This window comes from Ciconia boyciana, chromosome 1, assembly GCF_034638445.1.
Source record: "Ciconia boyciana chromosome 1, ASM3463844v1, whole genome shotgun sequence".
NCBI classification, from domain to species: domain Eukaryota; kingdom Metazoa; phylum Chordata; class Aves; order Ciconiiformes; family Ciconiidae; genus Ciconia; species Ciconia boyciana.
Genome location: NC_132934.1, coordinates 189164702 through 189187969, shown reverse-complemented (window position 1 = coordinate 189187969; position 23268 = coordinate 189164702). Strand labels below are relative to the sequence as shown.

Here is a 23268-nt window from a genome sequence, read left to right as displayed (position 1 = left end):
CACTTGAACAGCCAAAATAGCTACTGGATCTAACTCACTCCCAACAGTTACTCCCTGTTCTTCTCAAAGCAAGAACGGCCAAGCCACACAATGGTAAGAATTAGCATTGTGGGAGTTAAGCATATTATAGTGAATCAATACTTACTTCAGGTTACCTTCATACTCCAGGTTGTGAACTACAATGATTTAGGAGCAGTTTCAAGCACAGTTCATGCATTCATGTCATGGGTACTAGAATCCATATGAGAATGCATAGTAGATAACTGGAAACACTCCAGCTGTTCAAGTTTAATGCATTTGTATTTATAAGCCACCAGTTTTTGAATCTGAGTCAAAGAGGCTAAACTCTTATTAGTACCTGATGTAGAAAACTAAACTTTTGAAGGTGAAGACTATGTAGAGAAGAACTAGATACTGATAAACCAGTCATCCGGAAAGGCACAATATGTTCATGGACACTTACCACCTCTCATCTTGTCCAGCACGTCTGTTAAATGCTTGAGGGTACATAACAAAACCAGTGCAATGGAGACTACCTGAAAATACCACATTCTGGTTTTAAATGTTATTATTATTATTATTAGATTCTTAAAAAAAAACACCCACAGTCCTTATCTGGATGAAGTACATATAACTTGAAGTTGTTGCATAAGAAGAATTCAGTACTTTCCCACTATTTGCCCCTCCCTCTTATACCTTCAAAGAAAAGAAGCCTAAACTGGTTCTGTAACTTTTAGGAAGCAACAAGTGCAACCATATCACAAATCAGAACTAATCTGTTCGTTTTACTCAGATCTAATTTGATAGTGTGCATTTTAAACCAGTAAATTGTCAGCACCAGAGCGCAAACTTATGCCTAGTCTTTAGCAGGTACATCAATCTCATTCACCATCACACATTGTTTGGGAGCTACACTGTGGCCTCCTTTGTCTTAGAAGAACAACTTCCTTTTAGATACTCTTGGGACGCATCCTCAAAAAGAAAGGAGGAGAGCGAACTGTATAGTGTATTTTTTGCACCACTTATAAAGATCTCCAATGCAATTCCACTTTATTTATGCTACCTTGATCTAAACTATGGGGCTGTTTTGTTTTACACTCTTGTTACTCTCAAGAACTTCCTTAAACCCTCCTAGTTTTACTTTTATACTAGCTAAATTAGGTTCTTCTAAGCTTCTGCCAGGACTGGATTTCCTTCAGTTTATTTTCTGAAAATCACATGGGTTCAAGAACAACTTGGCCTTTCCCAGTTAACCATTATTCTTGCCTTCATTTCTGTTTAAGAACATGCTTATTTTTTGAGAAAACAAGCAAATTCAATGCCAAGAATCAAGCTACTTCCTCATTTGTTATCAACTGCCTCTTTTCGGTAGCTATGAGTAGTGAGGAGAAATTTTTAAAACAATTTTTCATACGATTCCTTTAAGGCAAACTAAAAACATGGATTTATTTTTATTAATGTGATGCAACTGGTCAGTGAGATAAATTTATTGCAGAGACAGCTGCTGGTGTTGGAGCTACAAAGAGTGCATGATTCAAGCAGAACGAGCAGCTTTTAAAGAACTCTTATGAAACAGCTTTTTCCTGCTCATTCTGAAAAATGAAAACTATGCTATCCAAATGCAAGATGACATAGGATTGATGAGGCTGCAAGTCTAACAGATTTTAAAAATTTATCTCCACTGATTCTTTTTGGAAAACCTATAGGTCTCTACTTCTGTAAGTGTCGTGGTTTAACCCCAGTCGGCAACTAAGGACAATAAGGAACAGGATAATAGCACAAAACATGACAAGTCAGGACAGGCATATGGACACTACTTCCCAAGACCAAGAGTCCACCAAAGAAGAAGGTGTTTTGAGGCCTAACAATTTGAAAGGTGTTCTTTTATGAAGACTTTAAACTGCTGTAAGTCAGTTCTGCTGTAAGTCAGCAGCTCCCACTTGCACCACTGCAAGCAACTGATCAACAACACAGTGAATTAAACTGGAGGACAGATACAGTTTAAAATTCATCTTACAAAAATTGGTCAGTTTTAATGTAAAAGAGTTGCCTGATCCATTTCACTTATGCAAACACACAAATGAATGCCAACCACAGGAATAAGCAGAGAGGAACTGCTTCTTCCAATGTCTATGCATAGCATGCATGAAGCTACAGACCACGATAGCAAAAAAGGTCAAGAGGCAGTCACCCTGGCAGGTGCTTCACTTCCCCAATATTAAACTTAGTCACAATGGTACTGAAGCAGTTACTTGCATAGCATATAAAAAAAAATTAAAGCAGGGTAGTCAAAGAGCATCTCAAACTGAATGCAACTCTTGAAAACCAAATACGTTACTCATGCAAGAGTTCTCCAGTGGAGAAGTCTCTGCAGCTATTGAAGGGGAAGACCAGCAAAACAAGAGCAGGTTTCTCAGGTGATACCAGCACTCCTTTCTCCCAGGTTCCACCCCATCCTCCAAGAAAAGTTTTAGTCAGTCAAAACACCATGGGACCAACTAATCTGATTGCCCAATCAAGTCAAGAGGACAAAGCTGCTCTCTGCTTCCTATTTTACACATGAAGTTGCAACACTGAATACTTGTCAATTCGTTAACAAAAATAAAGCCACAAAATCAGAAACCAATCTGTTCGGAGCTGTATTGCCATGATGTACATAATTAGATGTACTGGAGTACTTTTAAGATGTATTACTTGAATTATGGTAATTTACCCTCACCATTGAAATGCCATAATTGAGTAGAATGTGCATACATACTAATATTGTTATACGTGGGCAGTCAAGTTATTAGCAAGCCTAAAGAAATTAAAACAAATTATATTCCAGCTGCATCTAAGACTGATCATTGTCAATAGTCACTACTCACTTTTGCAGCTTCTTTTAGTCCTCATTTCTTAGTACTTTCTTTCAACATCTTCAATCTACCTTCATACTAGACTAAATGGGTAAAAACAATAGTTTTTTTAAAGTATGGTCTTCCCCATTTACATTTTTTATAGGTTCTATAGGATTTGCAGAGGCATGGTAACTCTTGTGGCCTGTGATATTTACTGTTACTGTCGAAAGTCCCCTAACAGCCTATCAATAGGTATATTGAAATATTAGTGAATAGTTAGTCATGGTTCTCTCTCATTGCCAAGACACTGCAAGTCACCAAAGTTTTTGCGTTGAACCTTCTTATCCATTCAATTTTTGCTTACAGACTAGTTTTCAGCTACGTGTGCACTTTTTGCAGATCATTACTACTTGATTTGCTACCACCATCGAAAATGTGTTCCTCTGCCTCAAAGTAAAACTAGTTCACTTGATATTCTGCTGGTTAAGTCTCAGTTTCCTTCTGTCAAGTCATCTAATAGATACAGTTCTTCCAGTTAGAACAACAAACTCCGAACAACAAAACCCTGCAGTTTGAAAACTGGAAGTTAGAGAAGAAGGATTTAGTTTGTAATCAAAGGAGTTAAGATACACTATTGAGTGTACTACGTTAGCAAGGGGAAATGAGACTGCAGCTTGGCATTAGCCTATGCCTGCAGGATCTTGTATAAGTAGAGCTTGGGCTTTGTTTACCACAGACATGGGATCTGTACATTGGGGAAACTCAATAGCATTTACAAGGAAGAATGTACACTTGTGAACTCCAGGGCTTTTTTACTTTATACTGCAGGTAACAGTAAAGTTCTAGGTTTGTTAAGTTCATTTTCACCTCAAGTTATTCAAGCTCAAAAGACGTTAAGAACTGAGCTTTACAGATTTAAATGCAACCAATGTACAAAAAACACAAAGCAAATTCAAAGAGAACTGTTATGCAGAAGGTAAAGTTAACATTTGTGCACCACATATTCCTTTTCACTCCCAGTTACTGAATCAAGTTACTATCTATCCACACCTGTCACAGTTTAAATCCTTATGGACCTTGTCGCTTTCCCTGCAGACAATTTTCCAGACTTCGATAAACAGTTTTTTCAAATCATGGAGTACATTGGTTCAATTTTGTAAATTTTCATAGTTGTGAAACAGTTTTTTTTGACACTATATATAGAAGCCTATATGTTGCCAGGAAGTAGAAGGACTTGTTTTAGTGCTTCTGGAAAGCAGAAGACATTTATCACATCTTAAAGTGCAGTGCTTCTCTCTTACTAATGGATTACAAAAATGAGGTCTATTGGTTAAACTGGGATTGAAAACTGGTAGATATTTTCATTTTTGACAACTCTTTCTGCCCAAAGTATTTAAATGCATAATAAGATACAACATTTTTCATTGCCTATAAATGAAGAGGTTTTGCAGCGTATCTTTTCAACTGTCCTAAATGCTTCAGAACAATTCTGGAAGCAAAGCCGGGGAGAGGTGAACTATAGGCATATTCAGCACTCCTATTTAACTTCTGCAAACTGCTGTTGGGATGGTGTTTGGCACCCAAGATGCTAAACTGAAAGAGAGGGTACCAATGTTAACCTAGGTGATGTTTTGACTGCGGAACAGTATGACCAGGAGAGGGTCCAGGCATCCTGAAAAAGCAAAAACTTACAGGGAGACAAAAATATAAATTCAGTTAAGCAAACTGGTAGAAACACAGGTAGGTCTGGTGAGACTGAGAACAACAAATGTGCTTGCCTAGACATAAATGGTGAAAGTTTATTTGGAGCCATGAACACAAAGAGGGCAAAGTATGTCCAGTCTAACTCAATTTTAGAGGTGCTGTGAAGACACCGCCAATGAATGTGTCCTTAAAGGTTTAATAAAGGGTTTGGAAAACACAAGGATATTCCATTCCTGAGGTACTACAACTATAAACAGAAAAGCACTCTAAAGCAATACATCCAAGAAGAGTAGTAACAGTCCTCTACACAGCTGTGCCATCAAAATGAAAACCAACAGTTTCCACAGCACGTATTCTAACAAAAACAGATTATTAATAACCCAAGAAAGGGTGCATGACCTAGCGGGTAAGTATAAAAAGACTTCTCATTATACAGGGGAGTCCAGCATGAAAACAACAACTAAAAATTATATTTAATTATTGGCAAAAGGGCATAGTAAATTCTATTTCCATTTTGTTAAAGTAATCTATGTCAACTTAGCAAAAACATCTGAAGATTTTCACTGGTTACAGGCTCAAGAGCATGTGGAGGAAGTACAGTTGGAACAGGACCAGATCTCTGGGCGGGGGGGCAGACAGAACAACAACGACTTCAAAAATATTTGTCCAATCTGAAACTAAATGTAAATTGATTGGAACAATTAAAGATGACAACCCATGAGAAACACGTAAATAGTATTAAGTGTACAGACACCTTCTAAACTACCTTCTGCCCCATCAGCCCTACAAAATACAGGCCCCAGGATGACAATCCAAAATATTACTGGACATAAACAAACCACTAAACTTTATGGTAGACAAGTTTAAGAAAAAGGATAATAGTGTTTTTGTATTGGCATCAAGTGAACATCAGCATTAAGGAAGCTCAAAGTTTACTGTATATGGCAAAGAACAAGCAAAAAAATGGTCATTTCTGTAGCTCAGGAAACATTGGCCCCATGAGCAAAACAAACATTGTTTGTGTTTGCTGAACAGAAAAAGCAGCAATGTACTCATTCTGAACTATTATCGCTTTCCTGAGATACAGACAGTATCTTTTAGTTAAGCTAAAGAGTTGACAGTCCAAGTCAAATCTATTTTTACTAGATCTGGTCCTACAGGAAAAGCAGCGGCTCACAATTCAACTCGTGCACTATAAACTGCAGCCAAGTTGAATTTTGCTACAAATTGCCTGGGAATTTCCCCAAGCCAACAGTCTTAAAGAAATGGATGATAAAATATAGAAGTGGTTTATTGACAGATATAACAGAGAGAATCCAATTCATATCTTAGATCACAGAAATGCACCGATGAAACATGACATGTTACCTGTAGACATTTTAGCAGAGCTTGAACTAGAAATCCCGTAACAATTAGAAGCTCGAGGTCAAAAAAAGGTACAGAGTTGCTGGATGCTGGAGAAAGATAAGAATTCCTCAGGTTCCAGGAGGCACCAACAATGCACATCAACGGCTGCAGACAACAACGCTGTCTGGGAAGTAGGCCTGCAGCCTCACAAAAACTGTCTTCTCTAGTATCTGCCTGTCTGGGAATGAACAAGACTGTACCTTTGCCAGTTCCCCCCACCCACCCAAAAAGAGGGGCTGGGCTAGCTTACAGGGTTTGCCACTGTGACAGAGGTATCAAAAGACAATCAGAACACCAGCGCTTAACACATTCTGAGCATCCAATATTTCTAAAGACCAACACATTTACAATAGCATACACTATTTCAGAAGTGACCTGCCAGCAAGGTAAATTAGTGAGTTGCCTAAAAGCATTTAGAAGTTAAAATGATTTAAGAGAAAGTATTGACCAAGATGAAAAATTGTACCTCTCCGGAAGTCAGATTTTAAGGGTTTTGCTTCCCAGTAAGTCCTAAGACAGAACACTGCAGAAGCATGTTCAGTTAAGTAGTTAAAGTTGCGATAACAATTACAAAGGATCTCTTTTGAGATATCTTGAGCCAAAACGATCATCAGCATAACACTGAGTTAGCTGATGTAGGTCCAAATTCAAGTTAAATTAAATGGCCACAAGGCAAAGGATAACAAACAAAAGCATCTCAAGATCCACAGGACTCACAGCTGAAAGCAAATGAGTTATTAGTCTGAATCATAATTCAAGTTTCTGCAATTCTATTACATTATTGCCTATAAAAATCAAAAGCTTTTGAGTTTTAAGTTCACAAACTAGTGGAATCTCTAACTTGAAAAAGGTAGAAATGCCACTAACATTGAAATCAGATAACTTAAGTGTTGTGTGTAATGATCTGAGCCTCAAGTAACTCATACACCTAGAGCTTGTCATACAGCAAAGAGCCTCAGAAGGTCTCCATCTGCCCTGAAAAAGCGGAGACACTCATCTAATTCTGTTTTAATATTATCATCTATAGTAGTCAGCCTGTGACTCTGCTCAAAGCAAATTGCTTTCATCCCAACCAAGTGACCTAAGCAACTGATCACCGAGTCCTGGCCCTTCTGAGGGCAAGGATCTGCATCTCTCAACTAAGACTTCATCTGCCAAAAATCAGTGTCCGATGCCCTGATGTAACTGATTCTGCATGTTGATTTCCCCCTCAAAGTCACCAGAAAAAACATTCTGGTGTACTTTGTCAAAATAAGTCCCAGAATCAAACCATATGTGTCAAGATGACTTGCATACACTCTGTATACATAGAGTGAATCTAGAACGAGATGCTACATTTCCAAATTTGATCAGCACACTTCCTGCTCCCTCAGGCTTAGTGGGAACACCAGCTATTAAGAACTCTACCCAATTTGCAACATTGGGTACTATAGATACTCAGCTATTTCCAGCTTTCACATACGTGTACAGCCTTCTCCCTACCTGAAAGCTTGCTACTTCTCCATTCATTATGTGATTAAATTTCATAATTATTTGAGACCATTTCCTTAAAAAAAGAAAAAGTAGGAAAAAATTCAACTGATTGTACTCTCTGTATTTTAAGGACTGCTGAGTTGCTGTGATTCATACTATTTCATGACATAGAATATAAACACATCTATGGATGCAGATTCACATCATGGCTACAGTTAAATTTCTATGCTGCATAAAGCAGAAAGTTACCTATTGCCATAACAACAAAATAGCTTCTTTTAAGCTCAGAGCTTAGCAGGACTGGGACCTACAGCTTCTAAGACAGAAGCTATCACGTACTTAGCAGCAAAAAATTAAGAAATATGAAGTCTTCATGATAATTTAAGACATTTATAACCAGATATGTATCTGATCAAACACAGACTTAAATTCTAAAAACAAAGAATGTTTCACAGAAATTACTTCATGATGTGAGATGTTCTGGAATAACACTTAATATCCAAGGTAGTTAATAAATTGCCTTTGACAAGGTTAAACAAATTACTAACACGTCTTGAGATGCCACTCATCAAGCACGATTTGCTGCTACCCAACATATTTTCCCTTGTTTCTACCGCTTATTTTCTTTACTCCGCACAATAAAAATCAGCTGAAAAGTTTCATTTTTGCTTTTAGTTGGTTTCACTTTCTAGTTGCCTGGACACAACAAAAAGTTGCTGTTTAGGTTAAAACCAATCTTGAGTAATAGTCAGGAAAGGAGGAATCGGGCACGAACCTAGCTGAAAGAATGCCTCCGCTAGCACTCAGCAAGACGATTATAGTCTTTTCGGGAAGATTTTTTAATCTACATACAGAAACACACGCTCAACCCCTTTAGATGGGAGTTCCGAGGGAACCTTTACGGCTTAGCAGGAAAACAACAAAAACAAAAAGAAAGAGGTGTTGAAAACCACCACTTCCTTCTCCTCCCCGCCTGTCACAGCCGGCTCAGCTGTTCTAGTCGTGCTTCGCATCTGTTTCTCTCCCCGAACAACCTTCCGCGGCAGCCGCGCAGCAGCCCTGCCCCGGGGAGCCCCGCTGCCCGGCGCTGACAGGAGGAGGATCCCCCCGCCCCGGCCGGGAGAGGCATCTCCGAGCGGCGGAGAAGCCCGGGAAGAAAGATAGAAAGTTTCTTCAGCGGGGCTCCAGCCGGAGGCGCCGGCTCCCCGGCCCTCCCCGAGCAGGCGCGGGGAGAGGCGCAGGCAACGCCGTCTCCTCAGGGCCGCGCTGCCCCCGCCGCGCCCGGCACCGGGGGCAGGTAGAAGCGCTGCCCCCGTCCCCTCGCACCCCTCTCCCCGCCCTACTGAGGGGAAGGGGGCGGTTTGCCAGCCGCCTCGGGGCGGCGAGCGCGCCTACTCACCGCCATGGCCCCGCCGCCTCTCCCGGCTAACGGTTCGGTCTCCGCCACCGGCGGGCAGCGGCACCAGGGCGGGGAGCGGAGGGGAGTTCCCGATGGCGCAGCTCGGGCAGGGGCGGTGCCGCGCCGGCCGCTTCCCCCACCCCTTACCCGCCCACTCGAGGTACCTGCGCGGCCGCCACCGCTCCGCCGCCTTTTCCTCCCCTCCCCGCACCTGTCACAGTCTCCCGCAGCCATCACCGCTGCTGCTGCTGCTGCTGCTACTGCTACTGCTGCCGCCACCCTCGCCCCACCGCCTCAGCACTCCCCTCCACCTCGCCCGACGGCGAACAGCCGCCATCTTTGTGGAGGGTTGGGAGGGGCCGGGAGGGGGGCAGTTGACTCCAGCGTGCAGTGCGCCTGCGCGGCAAGCTCCCGTTCGGAGGGGGGCTGTCGGCGGGAGGGGCGGGGTCAGAATTATGGGCGGGGCTTGGCAAGTCTCTGAGGGGCGGGCCCTGCGGGGAGGGCGGAGTCTGCGGGCAGGGCGCTGCAGGAGGGCGGGGCCTGCGGGGCGGGTGGGACGGTGTCTGTGGGGCAGAGGTGTGGGGCTAGGGCCTGGGCCTGGCCATGGCCCTGGGCTGGGCTTTGGCTAGGGGCTCAACCTTGGCTTTGGCTTTGGCCTTGGCCTTGGCCCTGGCGCCTGGGCTTGGTCCTGGGCTGGGCCTGGGGCTTGGGCCTAGCCCAGGCTGGGCCCTTGCTGGGCAGCGTGAAGAGTCGGAAGGGCTGCCCCTTCCATATACACTGAAGCAGCTATTAACACAACAAAAGTCAAAGGGCTTTCTGCCCACCTGCCCTGAGGCCAAGCAGAGCCTTAGTGCCTGTGAGCACCAGAGGCGTTCCCTGCCCGCTGCCCAGGCACGTAGCATCCGACATCTGAGGGGAAAGGGGAAGAAACATGCTTTTCCAGGCACTTACGCAGGGAGGAACTATCTTCAACACCTGCAATGTTCAGCTGATGTCCTGAATGCTAATTTGTGATTATCCTTTGCTTAATGTTTGTCCTTTCAACCGTTATGTATCAAAATTATTTTACTACAGTATTTGGCTTAATGACCTGCAGCAGTGGACTGAACAGAATGAGATGTTTTATAAAGTGATTTTGTTAATTTGCCTTAAAGTTCTCTGTTACTAAGTTAATAAGTTGCTATTTCTCTTGCATTTTAGCAGTGTTCGTATCATTTTTATAGCTTAATGGCTGGCAGAAGGTAGCTCCTATCGACAAAGGATGCACCAACCGATGTTTTGCCATCCTGGTTGCTCACTATAGGCCCCTTTTCTAATACTTATTTCACTGGTGAAATAACATCCTCAACTATGGTATGTCAGATCTCAAAAACTAGAGAGACTTGGGCCTGATCAATATTTGGATGAGCTACCTCGTCAGGTACTGCAGAAAGTGCTACTGGTGATTCATTCAGTGGCGTTCGTCTGTCTATGAGTCAGGGCTGAACAAATGCTACTGCACAGCATTTGTGGGTTGTACCATCCAGGGACATAAAACTGGAGATCTTTGCCAATCGCAGCTGTTAGGAGATTGCTCGTTTTCCTACCTTACTCCAGTTTCAATACGTGTTTCTGGAATTAGCCAGCAGTTTCAGTGGAATATAGCAAAGGGTTTCTGCAGTTGCTTTTGCCAGGCACCACTCAGTGATGATGTTGGGGCCAGGAAGAGCAGCGGCAGCCGTGGCCATGGGCATCATTGTAGGCAGCCACAGATCCTGGCTTTGTGTCAGATCGTACTATGGTTTTGCACTGGTGCATGCAGCACCGATTGTATGTGCCCCGCTGCCTGAGAGCCCTGGGAGAGGGTGTCCCTCACGCCTTCTCCTGGCTTCCCAGGAGTGCTGCTCCCTCACATCCCATGCAGGTGACATTAAGAAATCTGTTCAATGTTTTGGGTGTATGGGTGCAGACATACAGCTGGGACAGGGAAAAGCTGAGAGTGTTTTGGGCTTTTCTCCCCATCCAAACACTGGTCCTGGTGGTGTGTAAGTTTACGTTGCATGACACAGTAATCTGTCTGCTTCCTTCTTTTTTAGTTCACAGATATACAAATATGTGTAAATAAAATTCCATTTTCTGCTAGAAGACCAATTGAAGTCACCTGAAGATCATTCCAAATAATACTAAAAATGGGTGGAAGGCATAGGGGAACCAATATAGTGACCTCCTTATCTCTTTTTAGGGACTCATGAATAAACGGATTTTTCTAAAACAAAACTAAATTAGATTGGGATTATTTACCAGTCTAAATTGTTTATACAGATCTCAGCTACTTCTACATGATTGACCAAATGCTCTTGCTTTCATCCATTGCAGAACTTCCCAGCAGGACCCATGGGGACAGAATTTCTTTACAGTATCGTACCAGATATACATCCAAGTGCTAATGATGAACATTTATGAAATTGGTGTCGTAGCTAAAGCCAATAGAGGAGAAGAGATAAATCCATCAGGGGAACGTTTTCAAGAGTACCGTCTTAAGATACAGTCTTGACTGTATAGTAATGCCCCTCCTCTGTGACTCTCACTTCTTTAGTCAAACAAAGGTACTGTCTCCAGAGAACTGTGAAGAATTGGTGTTATAACAGTCATTATTTCATGTTTGCATTAAGTTGTGTTTACTCAGAAAAATGTGTAGCAATGTAGCGCCTGGGATCAGAATTGGGCAACTCACGCTAAGTTTAAAATCTACATCACTTGATCCAGTTCTCCAATTCTCTCCATCCTTGCAGGAAATGGAGGAAACCTCCAGTTCTAAAGTTAAAAAAACATGGCTTAAGGTGGAGGGTTCAGGAAGTCTCCTAGGCACAGCACCCCATTCCATAATCAGTGACCTGTCTTTACACCTCAACCGAATTTGTAGGTCGCCTGTAATACCTATGCCAGAAGGAGAACGGTGACCACTCTTGGTAGTGGCAGCTCTGCTGTTGTCACACGGAGCTCCCTGAGCCTATAAAAGCAGAGGTTGCCAAATGCAGATCAGCGGACTCGCAGTCAAACTTTACGGCATCTTGTGTACCACCAACAAAGAGGTTTATCATCCAAACTTCAGCGAGAACACTACTGGGAACATTTACCATGGTCTCATGGACCATAAGGACGGTGGTTTGGACTATGGACTGAGAGCCATGAGGTCAGTAGCACTGCTACCTTCTACCAGACAAGTAGCGTGTGTGTAATACAAAACAATTAAAGAAGTACAGGCAGTGTTTATTTTCTAAAACAGGTAACTAATTCATGAATATAGCTCCCTTAAAATAAACAAGCTATAAGATGTTAGCAGCTTTATAAGGTGAGTGAAGTTTAATTTTGATGTGTTGGTAAAAAAATGCAGAAAATGTATTTACCACAAAATTGAGTTACCGCTTCCTTTATGTCATTTCAGGTATACTGCATCTTCACCTGAACTGCGTAACACTCATCATATTTGTCTAGATTGCTTTCAGAGAGGCTGCTGGTCAGTATAAATTATTTGCTGGTTTCTGATTAGTATGAAAGGATTTGAACTGTAAAAATCCCACTTTAATATGAGAATGATGTATCAAAATCAAAGTTTGATGAGAACTGTTTAATGCTAGGCATGATTCATTTCAATGGTAAAATATGTGTTTCTGGGGAAAAAGGAGTCTGAAATTTAATTGATATGATCAGCTGTGTTTTTACATAATTTGGCAAACTAGTAGAATTCAAAACACATTGAGCAGTGTCATGGAATAAAATGTTTATCGTGACTATAACTGTTTTTTGACACTTGCTAAGGAATAAATATTGTATTTTGCCATACGTTTATCAAAATGCTGATGGACACCTTAAAAAGACACAAATCCACAAATCTTTAGCTTCCTTACCTGCTTTTCAGGACATGGATGATGAAGTAAATCATTCTCTGACAGGGTTAAACCAGCCAAAATTTTAGAATGATGGTACCAAAATGAATGGGAGGATTAAATGGATAAAAATGCTAATCCAGTCAGAGACAACAAAATTCAACCATTCAACTCCTGCATTACAGAAGTAAGTCTAACACAGTATCAGGAATCTGGGGGAAATTGCAGTTTGTTAAATTCAGAGGAGAGCTGGAATCTGCCATTTCCCTGCTTACTAATTTTTCTTGTTTTCTGGAGGAAATTCCACTGATTTCAGTGGCATTACTTACAGAACTGAGTGTTGCTTAACAAGAACAGGCATGGCAGATTGTTCGCTTAAGATGTTCAGGTGCTAAACCAAACCAAACTCTATGAGAAAAAAATAATTAGTCAAGAATCTTCAAACTTGGTTCCAAGATTTAGACTCTGAAAACATTAGCTGGAGCCCAGCTGACAGAGCAGTCTAATTGTGTGGCATTTAATTTCTGATATGTTTATTTGCCAAGTGGAAAAGCAAAATAGAATCAGGGATTACATGCACAGGAGGAGGAACTACACAGTTTAGACCCCAAGTTCATTTATCTCACTTTATTAAAATGGAAAAATATATATGGCACAAAACTACTTGTTATACTATTACTTTTTAAGTCAAAAACCCCATGTACCAATGGTGAAAAATTCCAGACAACGATGTTCACCTTGGCATTTTTTAAACTGATAATTTTGTACCTTGTAAATCTTTATTTGTTGAAATCAGCCAGTAGCTGAACAGTGATTTCCCCACTGTGAATTAAAGTTATGATTTCGTATTATCTGCTGCCTTGAAACAATACTTAAAGCAGTGGTTGTAGACACCAACAAAGCAGTATTTATTGGCCTTATCACTTTTAAAAAACACTGATGTTTGTTTTGGCTTTGTGAGCTGAGATATTTCTGAACTGCCTTCAGTGATGCCTTAGTTAACAGTTGGCTTGCAATAGATAAAGCTGAATAATCAGTCAGCCCCAGTTGTAATCAAAATGTTTACCAGAAGCATACTTAGAATTTGTGCTTCTCCTTGGAGTTGGTTTGAAATAATTTTGTAGCCTTCCTTTTCAAGCCACGGTGAAAAGTTAGACGTTAAAAGATCAATTGTATGGAAACAGAAAGACTTAGAAAATTCATGTATGTAATTTCAGTGGCTAGATTACTGGTCCGTATTTATTTAGGAGCTTTTTCCTTCTTGAATATTCAGCTATTTCATACCCAAGTTTGGATTTTTCCAGGAGATTTGCTGTCAGGATAAATGGTAGCTTTCATCTGATGGACCACTGAGAGTCAAGTGTGAATTTTCTGGCAGATGGGCTTTCCTTTGGTGAAAGATCTGTACCTGGCAGAATTTAGGATAGACTGACCGTGCTTAGGACTTCTTGACCTAGTTGAGTAGCAAGGAAGTTACCTTTCCCATTTGAGCAGCTCTGCCTCTAACTTCAGGAGTTTTGAGACACACAAGATTTCCATTATGTCAGCCTGAAATTCTGGGTTTGGGGTTTCTGCTGTGACTCTTTTTTTCCAGCCCTTTGAAATACCAGGCTCATGTGCTTGCAAACAAAGAAATTGAAGAAAGTTTTCGTCAACCTCTTCACATAAGGGTGTATTTCAAGCTTGTTCAGTAAAAAGGCCTTGCAGTGCAAGTCCTTGTCTGGCAAGATAACAGCCTGAGTTCAATGTGCTCATGGAATACTAATTAGTCTCTTCATTCAGATTTTCCTGTTTTCTTCTTTTTTTTTTCCAAGAAGACTGAATATTTAGCATGTCGCCAACATTCTCTGTGGTTTTCTGGAAGAATTTAACTGCTTCATGGTGGCTCGGAGAAAGCTGGTTCCTCTCATATTTATTTCAAGTCTTTTTCTTCCAAATGAAGTATCCAGACAGTGTGAAAGCATCATCTGTGTGTTTAGACAAATACTGTTTGCACCTAAAAACTCCGTGACAGTTGAAATCAAGTATACTTCACTAGCTTCAGAATAATGGAGCCATTGAAAAATCTTCAAACCAGGATGAGCACAAAGAACAGTCTTGTTTTCTGAAGTTCTGTGCAGGAAAAAGCTCAAGACATTGTTGATGAGGTGTCTCAGAAATGTTAACAGTGTCAAACAACTGGCAATTGGTTCCTGTGGCAGGAAATAGCAAAGGCAGCTCGGTGCTACAAGCAGTAGAAGCTGGCCTTATTGTTGTTGGAATTGTAGTTTCCTCCTTTTTAATCATCATGTGTTGTAAGTGAATTTGGTTTAGCCCCTGGAGAATACATATTTTGCTTTTGTGTGGTCTCTGCTCCTTTGGTAAGAATGGTACTGGCTAATGTACACACAACTCTTGGGCAAACTGAAATATTTAGCTGGTCACTTGGTTTATGCAACTGCATTTCTTGCAGAAAAGTTTGGAACATGGCAGGATGAAGAAGGGGAATAGCTTATGCCATGAAGGGCTACTAAAAACAAAGACACCGCGCTGGCTTAGGGAGTCTCTGAGCCACAAATTACTAAGGGCTGGGAAAATATTGGGGAGAAGTATGACAGTGCAGTTGCCCATTTCATTGCTGTTGGCCATTGCTGGAGACAGGATGCTGGGCTTTTACAAAGAACTGCTCTTTGGTCTGACCCACTATGCCTGTTTTCATCTACATCTGCTTTTATATTTTGTCTGTGCAAAAAAATTGTAGCAAAGAATAGGCTATAAAGAAATTAAATTATGTTGTGTTAGTCTGTAAGGAAAAACTACTCCTTTGAGGTCAAAGGCCCCAGCCAAGGTTTTGTCCAGTTCTGTATGTTGATCTGGTTGGTGGTGAACATTGGTATAAGTGAGGCATGAGCAGAAAACATAAGTACCTGCTATGGTCTTAGATTCTTGCCAGGAAAAATTGCTCAATGAAGTGAAATCCTTTTGTTTTCCTTGAAGCATCTCTTTGGTTCTAGCTGATTCTGTTTTAACACTGAAAACTATTTAATTCTGCTTTAATTTTCTCCCAAGTAACCTGTACTCTTTCCACACACTTCAAGCAGAGACGATAGGTAGTTAAACCTTGTGTGTGGCTGATTCTGAATAGTACTGCAGATAGTTCTGTGCAACCCAGTAGACTCCACTGACTGTAGAAGCGAGCAACTTCTGTTTATTTTTGCATGTTCCTACAAACAAATATACAACTGACAAGTTCTCCCTAACAAAGTATTAAAAATAAGAAACAAAAAGGAATAAAAATAAATAGTCTGAACTTCTATTTGATATTTTTTAACTCAAGTGTTCTTTGAATCCAAGCAACGGGTATGTTCAGTGATCATAACTCAAGCAGATTCCTTGTATGCTGACCTTCTAAATGATAGCAGCCTTGCATTTCTTGGAAGGACCTATCTTTGGAAACGAGGGTCACACAGCTTGACATGTTGCTGATGGCTTAAAAAGAGAAAATTATATTTCTTCTGCATGGGCTTTGGTCTTCTAGGAATCACTCCCCATTTGTTCCAGGGTAGATGAGCACTACTCCAAAGGCCCCGGCAAGTGAGAAGAGTGGGGACACAATCTATGTAGTCAGCATGATGCTCTTGCCTCAGTAGACAGCCCTTAAGCTCTGTGTCACAGTGGGAAGTTCCACCACTGTCTCACCCTGGAATGTGCAATACCTGTCCATGTTTGCAGATCAGATTCTCTTTTGGAAAGATGAAACCCGGGATGTAGTGGAGCGCCCTGTGGGCAAAACTGTGATTTGAAACTTTTGGCTGAGAAATAGGCATCAAACCCACAAGAAAGAGCAATTATCTTTTACACATTTTCTTCATGAGAGTTTTCTTTCTATGGTAAGTGCTTCAATGTTCTGAGCATTTATTAAAATATGGACATAGGAACTTAAAAAATATAGGAACTTCATCATTATATAATGCCTCAAGTAATTCTCTCCCCCTCCCTCTGGTTTTCATAATCTTTTAAGTTTAAGGTTTAAGTTTTAAGTGTAAGTCTGTGTTCTTCATGCCAGTAACTGATGTGCAGCATCAATGTCACACTTCAAATGAAAAAAAGATAGTTTGCTGCAGACCTCTTTTCATGTAGTGTTTTGGGTTTTCATCTTGCTGAGGGTGTTAAAGCATGGTCCTTACTACAGAAACTTTATTCTAGAGTGAGCAATTGTTTCATGCAAAATTTGAGATGTCTGGGGAAATGTTAATTTTGGGTTTCCTGGTAGAAGGCGTGAGATTTATGTGTTTTTTCCCCATTTCAGATTCTAGTCACAGTGTGGCCTGTCATCGAAGACTTGGTTAACTCTTTCTCCTCTTTTCCTCCAGGATATTGGGTCTTCAGTCTTAGATCAGTCACAGATCCTTCCATTTTGGTATCATTTTTTGTACCTTTGGTTTTATTCAGTAAAAACTGAACAAAACTGAACTAAAACTATTCTTATGTTTTATTTTCAGTGTGGTGCAGCCCACCTCATTTTTTTTTTCTATTCCATGTTTTTTTCTTCCCTCTGACTTTAAATGAGCATGGATAAAGACCAAGTCCGTCCAAGTTGGCTAGTGTCAGGCATAAAAGTCTCTTACAATCTTTCTTTTCACTGGCACTTACAGACTGAAGATATAGAATGATGCAATGTATAAATCTTTTTTTGTTGCCTTCTGTGTATCTGTAGGGATTCAGCGCCTCTGGGACTTTTACTTGTTCCACTCTTCAACTTAAGATTATTTTCTTTAATTTCTTTCTGCTGCTGGCACAATGGCATGTTCATTAATCACTCCAACCCAAGGTGCTTGAAAGAAATTGTCTTTATCTGGTGACAGAGTTCCAACAGGTTTTGCCTAACAGAACATGTGCTTTTACAGAGCTCCTCCCCTGGATTTTTGTGTGTCTGGACAGAGAGCCCACTGAAAGGTATAACTGACTGCTACAGGGAGAACAGTTTGGCTGCAAGATAAGGAAAGCAGTCTAGACAGATCTGTCTCAGCACACAGGATAAGATTATTTTGCCTATCTAAAGTTCTGTTCCAATCATTTAGTGCATGTTTATATTTTTAGTGATGACATCCTATTTCTTCAAGGATTTTTGTGAGAAGCAATCAGACTCCTCTAGCCTCACAGCCTCCTACAAATCATAGTTTGTTTGGGATTTTAGGTCTTGTGCTCAGGGCTGCTGGCCTGACTAAAGACATTTTCTTTCGGTGGAGGAAGAATTTCCATATTCTTGCTAAAGAATTTTAATGTGCAATAGCTGAAGAATTTGTATTTATTCTAGTATCAGGTGTTTTGACATTTCAGGCTGCAGGGGCATTTGATGCAAGGTGTGTGTCAAAAAGATGTGGGGCTATGTCAGGAATGCTAAAGGCTAATGTGGACCATGTTATGATACTACGTTGTTGCAGAATCAATCAGTGCCTCTCTTGGGATAGATTTGCGCATACCATGAGAGTAACCCCCAAATACCTGCAAGACTAGACTTGTGGGCTGTTAGACAGAGAACCTGTAATATAGTCTTACACACACCTCTTAGACCACTTTTTCACTTTTCCAGGCACATTTTTGTTGCCTGCAGACAGTCTGCAAAGCTGTCTTATGTTAGTGGAAGGAGAGACTATGTCCAGCAGCATTTTAGAAAACCTTGTTGGAAAGTGATATAGCTGGAGTCACTGCATTGAACTCTGATCCTCTCTGAAATAAGAATACAGCAGAAAAAGGTTTAGAGGAAGCAATAAAAACAGGCTGCTGTGTGAGGCAGAGACAGAAAGGTCAGGCTATTAGATGCTGTGAAGAAACAAACAAGGGATGATACAATAGGTATATGCAAAATTTTCCTTAGGTTCTGCAAAAGCATGAGCTCAAGGAAGTTTCTAGTGAGGTTAAAATGGCAATACACCTCGAACTGATTAAATGTATCTCTCCAAAAAGTGCACAGACTTTCAGAACTCATTACTCAGGCAAAAGTTTTAGGAGGAGTCGAATAAGAATTTCTGCTGCTACCTTAAATAGAAAATAACATGGAAGAGGTTATAAAACTTCATGTTCCAGGATGAAAGTCAGCCACTTGCTATTTAGGGTCAGGAAGACACTTCCCCTGGAGGTACACTATTAAGGATTGTCCATTACAGGATTTTTTAGCTTTATATCTCAGTCCAAATACTGTCAGCGACAGTGTTTTGCTAGATGAACCACTGTTTGGTAACTGCTGGTCTACTCTGTTCTAAATTTAAACCCCCTTTTCAAATTTCTCAGACCATGCTGCCCTAAAACTATTATTTTTTTCTTTGTCATAAATGAGCATAAGAAATAAGAGGAAATAATTTCCCTGCTGATCTGAATACATATCTACTAACTTGCTTACAGTTGTGTGGGTAGACGAGACAGTTTTCTGATGGTTTCTTTTCCCTAAAATACTGTAGGCTAAATTCTGTCCACACTGGGTAACAAAAGCCAAATTGAAGCAATGGTCTCTAATTTAGTACCAGTGTATTTGTACAACATTTGAGAGCAATAAAACACTCCTACATTTTGCTATGGTACTTATCGTGAGTGAGCAAGCTGCTAGTTAATGGTGTTACTGACTCACCTTCCTGTCTGCACTGACTTGGGGAGATAGAAAGTGGATGGGACATTGTCAGAATGGACAACTGGAAGCGAACGTCTCCTGATAACCCACTAACACGACATTGAGAAGTCATCAGTGCAGAAAGCGGAAAAACGCAATTAATCCTCTAAATATGAGAAAATCTGCTGTCGTTTTCCACAAAATAACCTCAATGGACTGAAAATTGCTTCAGCCAGTTTTTTAAGCAGTAAAATATTAAGTAAGTGCAGTCTTTCAGAGATACTAGTTTCTGATCTGCTTTAAATGGTAAATATGAAGGCTGTGTGGTGCACCCTCCCTGAAATACTTGGAAGGAAGGAAATACTGGTTCATGAGGAAAGCATCCTCCTTTCCTTGATCCTCTACACCAGATGATCTTTATTTGCCATCACTATGTTAGCAATGGCACACACATTTTGGGCTGTATGGCAAAGCTTGAGTCATGAAAGTTGAGGTATGTGGTGTAGAAAAAGGCTTTGGTACACCAATAAAGCTGTATATCTGGGTGGTAAAAGTATATGGGATTTTATCTCTTATTTTATTAGGTAGATTAATTACAGGGTTGTAGCTATCACCCCGCAGTTAAATCACAGGAGTCTTACTTATTTTTCACTCTCTTGCTCAGTCCTCTCCATACTTAAATCTCACTCTCAGAGTGAATTTATTTTCCATGTGGAACATTAAAATGAACTCTCCTGAACCATTATGTTACTTGGAGAAGTAGAATCTATTTAAAAATATAGATATATTCCTATGGGTTTATGCAGTCAATAACTCAAAATAGCCTGTGTTTACAACAGCACAGCTATCGTGGACTTAGTCATTCCCACAGAGGGTCTTTGTTACATTTGAAAAATACTGATTTTGAAATCAAAGGATCTGGTTCTTATTTACACGACTGTGCCAAGAGACCTTATAGTGGTTGCAAATGACATTGCACAGAACTCCTGGTCTCGAGCGCTGAGGCATGAGTCTTTCACAGCATTGCCCTGCTCAGACTTCCCACAGCGTATGACTCTTCTGGCCTGGGCGCAGCAGAGCCCTGCGGTCCATTCCCTGGGGTGCCGGGTGGAGCCTGCCCGTGGTCTATGGGCCCTTTTATGAAATATTTCAGCTAGTGTCTCTTGATAGTAGCATGTGAATTTCTTTACATTCTTCATATTGTCTCACCTCCTTGTTACTATCCGATTGACTTTTTTTTTGCTGTGTTTGGCTATGTCATGATTTCATATGTGTATGTGCATTTGTATTACTTCATCACTCGAAATGCTGACTAAAGTTACCCTTTTTCACACTCAGAGAAGAAGTTCCTTACCCGGTTTGTATGCGTTGGGTTCCCACTCATTTCCAAGCAATGTCTCTTCAGCGTGGAGTAGCACTTCTCCAAAAAGTGTTGAGGCAGGTCGTTAGCTGTAACAGCAATTTTCATTTCTCAGTGGGGGTGCTCACTGCTCCAGCCATAACTTATGAGTAGAGATGCCTCTAATCTGCAGCCCCCCCGGAGCAGGAGTTTTTATCCTTTACCTCTGATACCTACTTAGGACTACTTGAGATCAGTAAGTTCCGAGAAGAGCATAGATATCATCAATAAACATTTTTAGGTCATTCACCCACATGTTAACATGACATTTGTCGTGGCGTGCTGCCTGCTTGTATCCCAGCATTTGCCACCTGACTGTTGGTGTATCAAGATACACCCAAAAAATGCCTGTTTTCTCACTGACTTTAAAGGGAGCTTAGAAGAACTGGCTGATGTGTGGAACAGCAGCAGAGGATTTGCAGTCAGGTTAATTACAGTTCAAATGGTGACAGGTAACTGGACCCTGTGAAGGGTCCACACAGGGACCGTAAGGCCTGCCTGCACTTGGTGGTCTCTTCCTCTTCTTTGGAGGATGTAAGCACACACAAATATTGCTGGAGACCAAAGTAAAACTTTTGGTTTCATGTATTAGGTATTCCTTGTTATAAAAAAATAAATAAATTCCATAGGATGAATGATTTAATCTGGCTTTCAGCTTAATATCTGTTTATATGGTGACAATTTCCATCTCCACTATACTGTCTTTCAGCTGTAATATTTTCTTCACTTTGCAGCCAACTTATTGAAGTCGTTTGCCACAGAAAGTTTTGAAACATATTATTTATGGCTCCGGTCTGTCACCCTCAGACAATATTCTGAGATGATGTAATGCAGCTGTACATAGCATTTCTATATTTTTCTATGCTTTGTTAGTTTTTTCTATACTTTGCACTTTAAAAAAATATAAAAGATAATATTTATTTTATCCTGTGTTAGAATTCTGTAAGAATATAAGTAAAAGCTAACAGAAATTATCATCTTCTCTGTTCCATTTTTTGAAGTTTTTAGATTAATTCCTATAGTGTGAAAGGGCTAAATAAGTTCTGATCTATTCATTTGAGTATATGAGGAAACTCCATACTTCTTTGTCTTTGTTATATCTGGATTTGGGATTTCAAAGTGCTTTTGAGACTATTTTCATTGTTAGGAAGGGAAGTGACATTTTTTTAGAACTCTTGAATGAATGAGTTCACAGTTAGCATGACATATGAGCCTCATTTCCTCATTTGTTACTATTTTAAACGTATACTTATCCTCCCACTGTTCCTGAAAAAGTTCTGTTTCTTGTAGATTCTCCGCCCCAAAAAAACTATAAAAACTAATGTAGCTCCTTAACCTGCCAGACAGTGGGCAGTCCCTTTAAATAATGAATAGGAACGGTTGGTGGCTGTGAAGGTCATGTCTCCATGGACATTTTGATGGGGGTCCCTTTGGCAATGCTGTGCATGTTCTGTGCACCAGCCAGGCACTCTAGGTTTCCTTATAGTCAATGGAGAGGAATGGGCACTTCTTGGGTGCATTTCATCCACATTGAAGACAGAAGTGTAAAAGAGGTGGGTGGGTTGCACTCTAACTGGAAAAGGAAAGTTGAGAGTCCTCCGCCTGGGAGTTTCTCTCATTCCCTGGTCCTGAAGTCAATCCCTGCCCGGTTCCTGGCATAGCTCAGAACTTCTCAGAGCTATGATGCCTACCTACAGCTTTGGTACAGCATCCAGAAGTGACTGGGCTGCAATGTTCAGACATCCTACTTGGTGGGAATCAATCTTCACTTTGCAAGGAATTGTTACAGGGCTGCATTCACTGGTTTCACGGCTTCCTCCCAAGCTTTGCACCATGGATGTGCTCAAATGTAGAGATGGTCTTGCACTTAGACTATTTGTAAATGCTTGCATGCATTGCACTGGTTAGAAGTACAGTGTTTTTCATCCCACCTACCTCTGCTTTTTCGTGCCAGTGCTGTTGTGTGATCTCCTGGACTTCAGAGATTTGCATATGTAAAAACTCTTACCCTGTGTTTAGTCATTCTTACAAAACTGTGAGCAGTTGCAGTATATGAAGAATAACAAGTAATGAAGTAATTAAGGATAAGAATACTGATTTGCAGAGTGCTATTTAACACAAACTTGCCAAGTATATCTTCTTCTAGAGATTTAATGAAGACCAAAGTTGTTTATGATGACCATATAATTAAAAGGAAAATGTTCTCTTCTCTCGTGGTCACTGATGTATTGATATGGCCAGTTTGTGGCAAATTAAGTTGCATCTGAAATTTTGTTTCCTTCATCATGTTTGCTGGGAGACCAGCACAGAGTGTTTTAAATGTGTTTCCTCATTTTAACTTTAACTGAGTTCCTTTGATTTCCGTTACTTGCGGTTTGTAAAATCATTCTGGTTAGGTTTTTTTATTTGCTTTGAATCTCTGATATAGTCCCAACCTGAATTATATCCATAGCATTTTATTCTTTACATGTAAATCATTGATTTACATACTTATTTACATACATATACTTTATATGTAAATGATTGTTTTCTCCAATTGTCCTTTTAGGAAAGTATCAGGAAAATAATGCTTAACCTCTGGAGAAAACCATCTCCTAAAC

At 40.7% G+C, this 23268-nt stretch overlaps 1 protein-coding gene and 1 long non-coding RNA gene across 6 annotated transcripts in view; one reads left to right on the top strand and one right to left on the bottom strand.

The window, feature by feature from the left end:
• Positions 1–9190, bottom strand: part of FNDC3A (fibronectin type III domain containing 3A) — a 129678-nt gene extending 120488 nt beyond the window's left edge. For 2 of the 5 annotated variants that reach the window (XR_012040417.1, XM_072850227.1), the window contains exon 1: positions 8821–8912. The gene's annotated coding sequence lies outside the window, so the exon portion shown is untranslated. Of the gene's footprint in view, positions 1–463; positions 529–8820; positions 8913–8984; positions 9006–9031 lie in introns of those variants that run through there. The other 3 variants (XM_072850228.1, XM_072850230.1, XM_072850229.1) reach the window with 3 other exon arrangements.
• Positions 9191–11200: 2010 nt separating this feature from the next.
• LOC140648444 (uncharacterized) lies at positions 11201–12368 on the top strand. The gene is made up of 3 exons (XR_012041217.1): positions 11201–11405; positions 11723–11992; positions 12245–12368. It is a non-coding gene; the product is annotated as an uncharacterized lncRNA (long non-coding RNA).
• The last annotated feature ends 10900 nt before the right edge of the window (positions 12369–23268 follow it).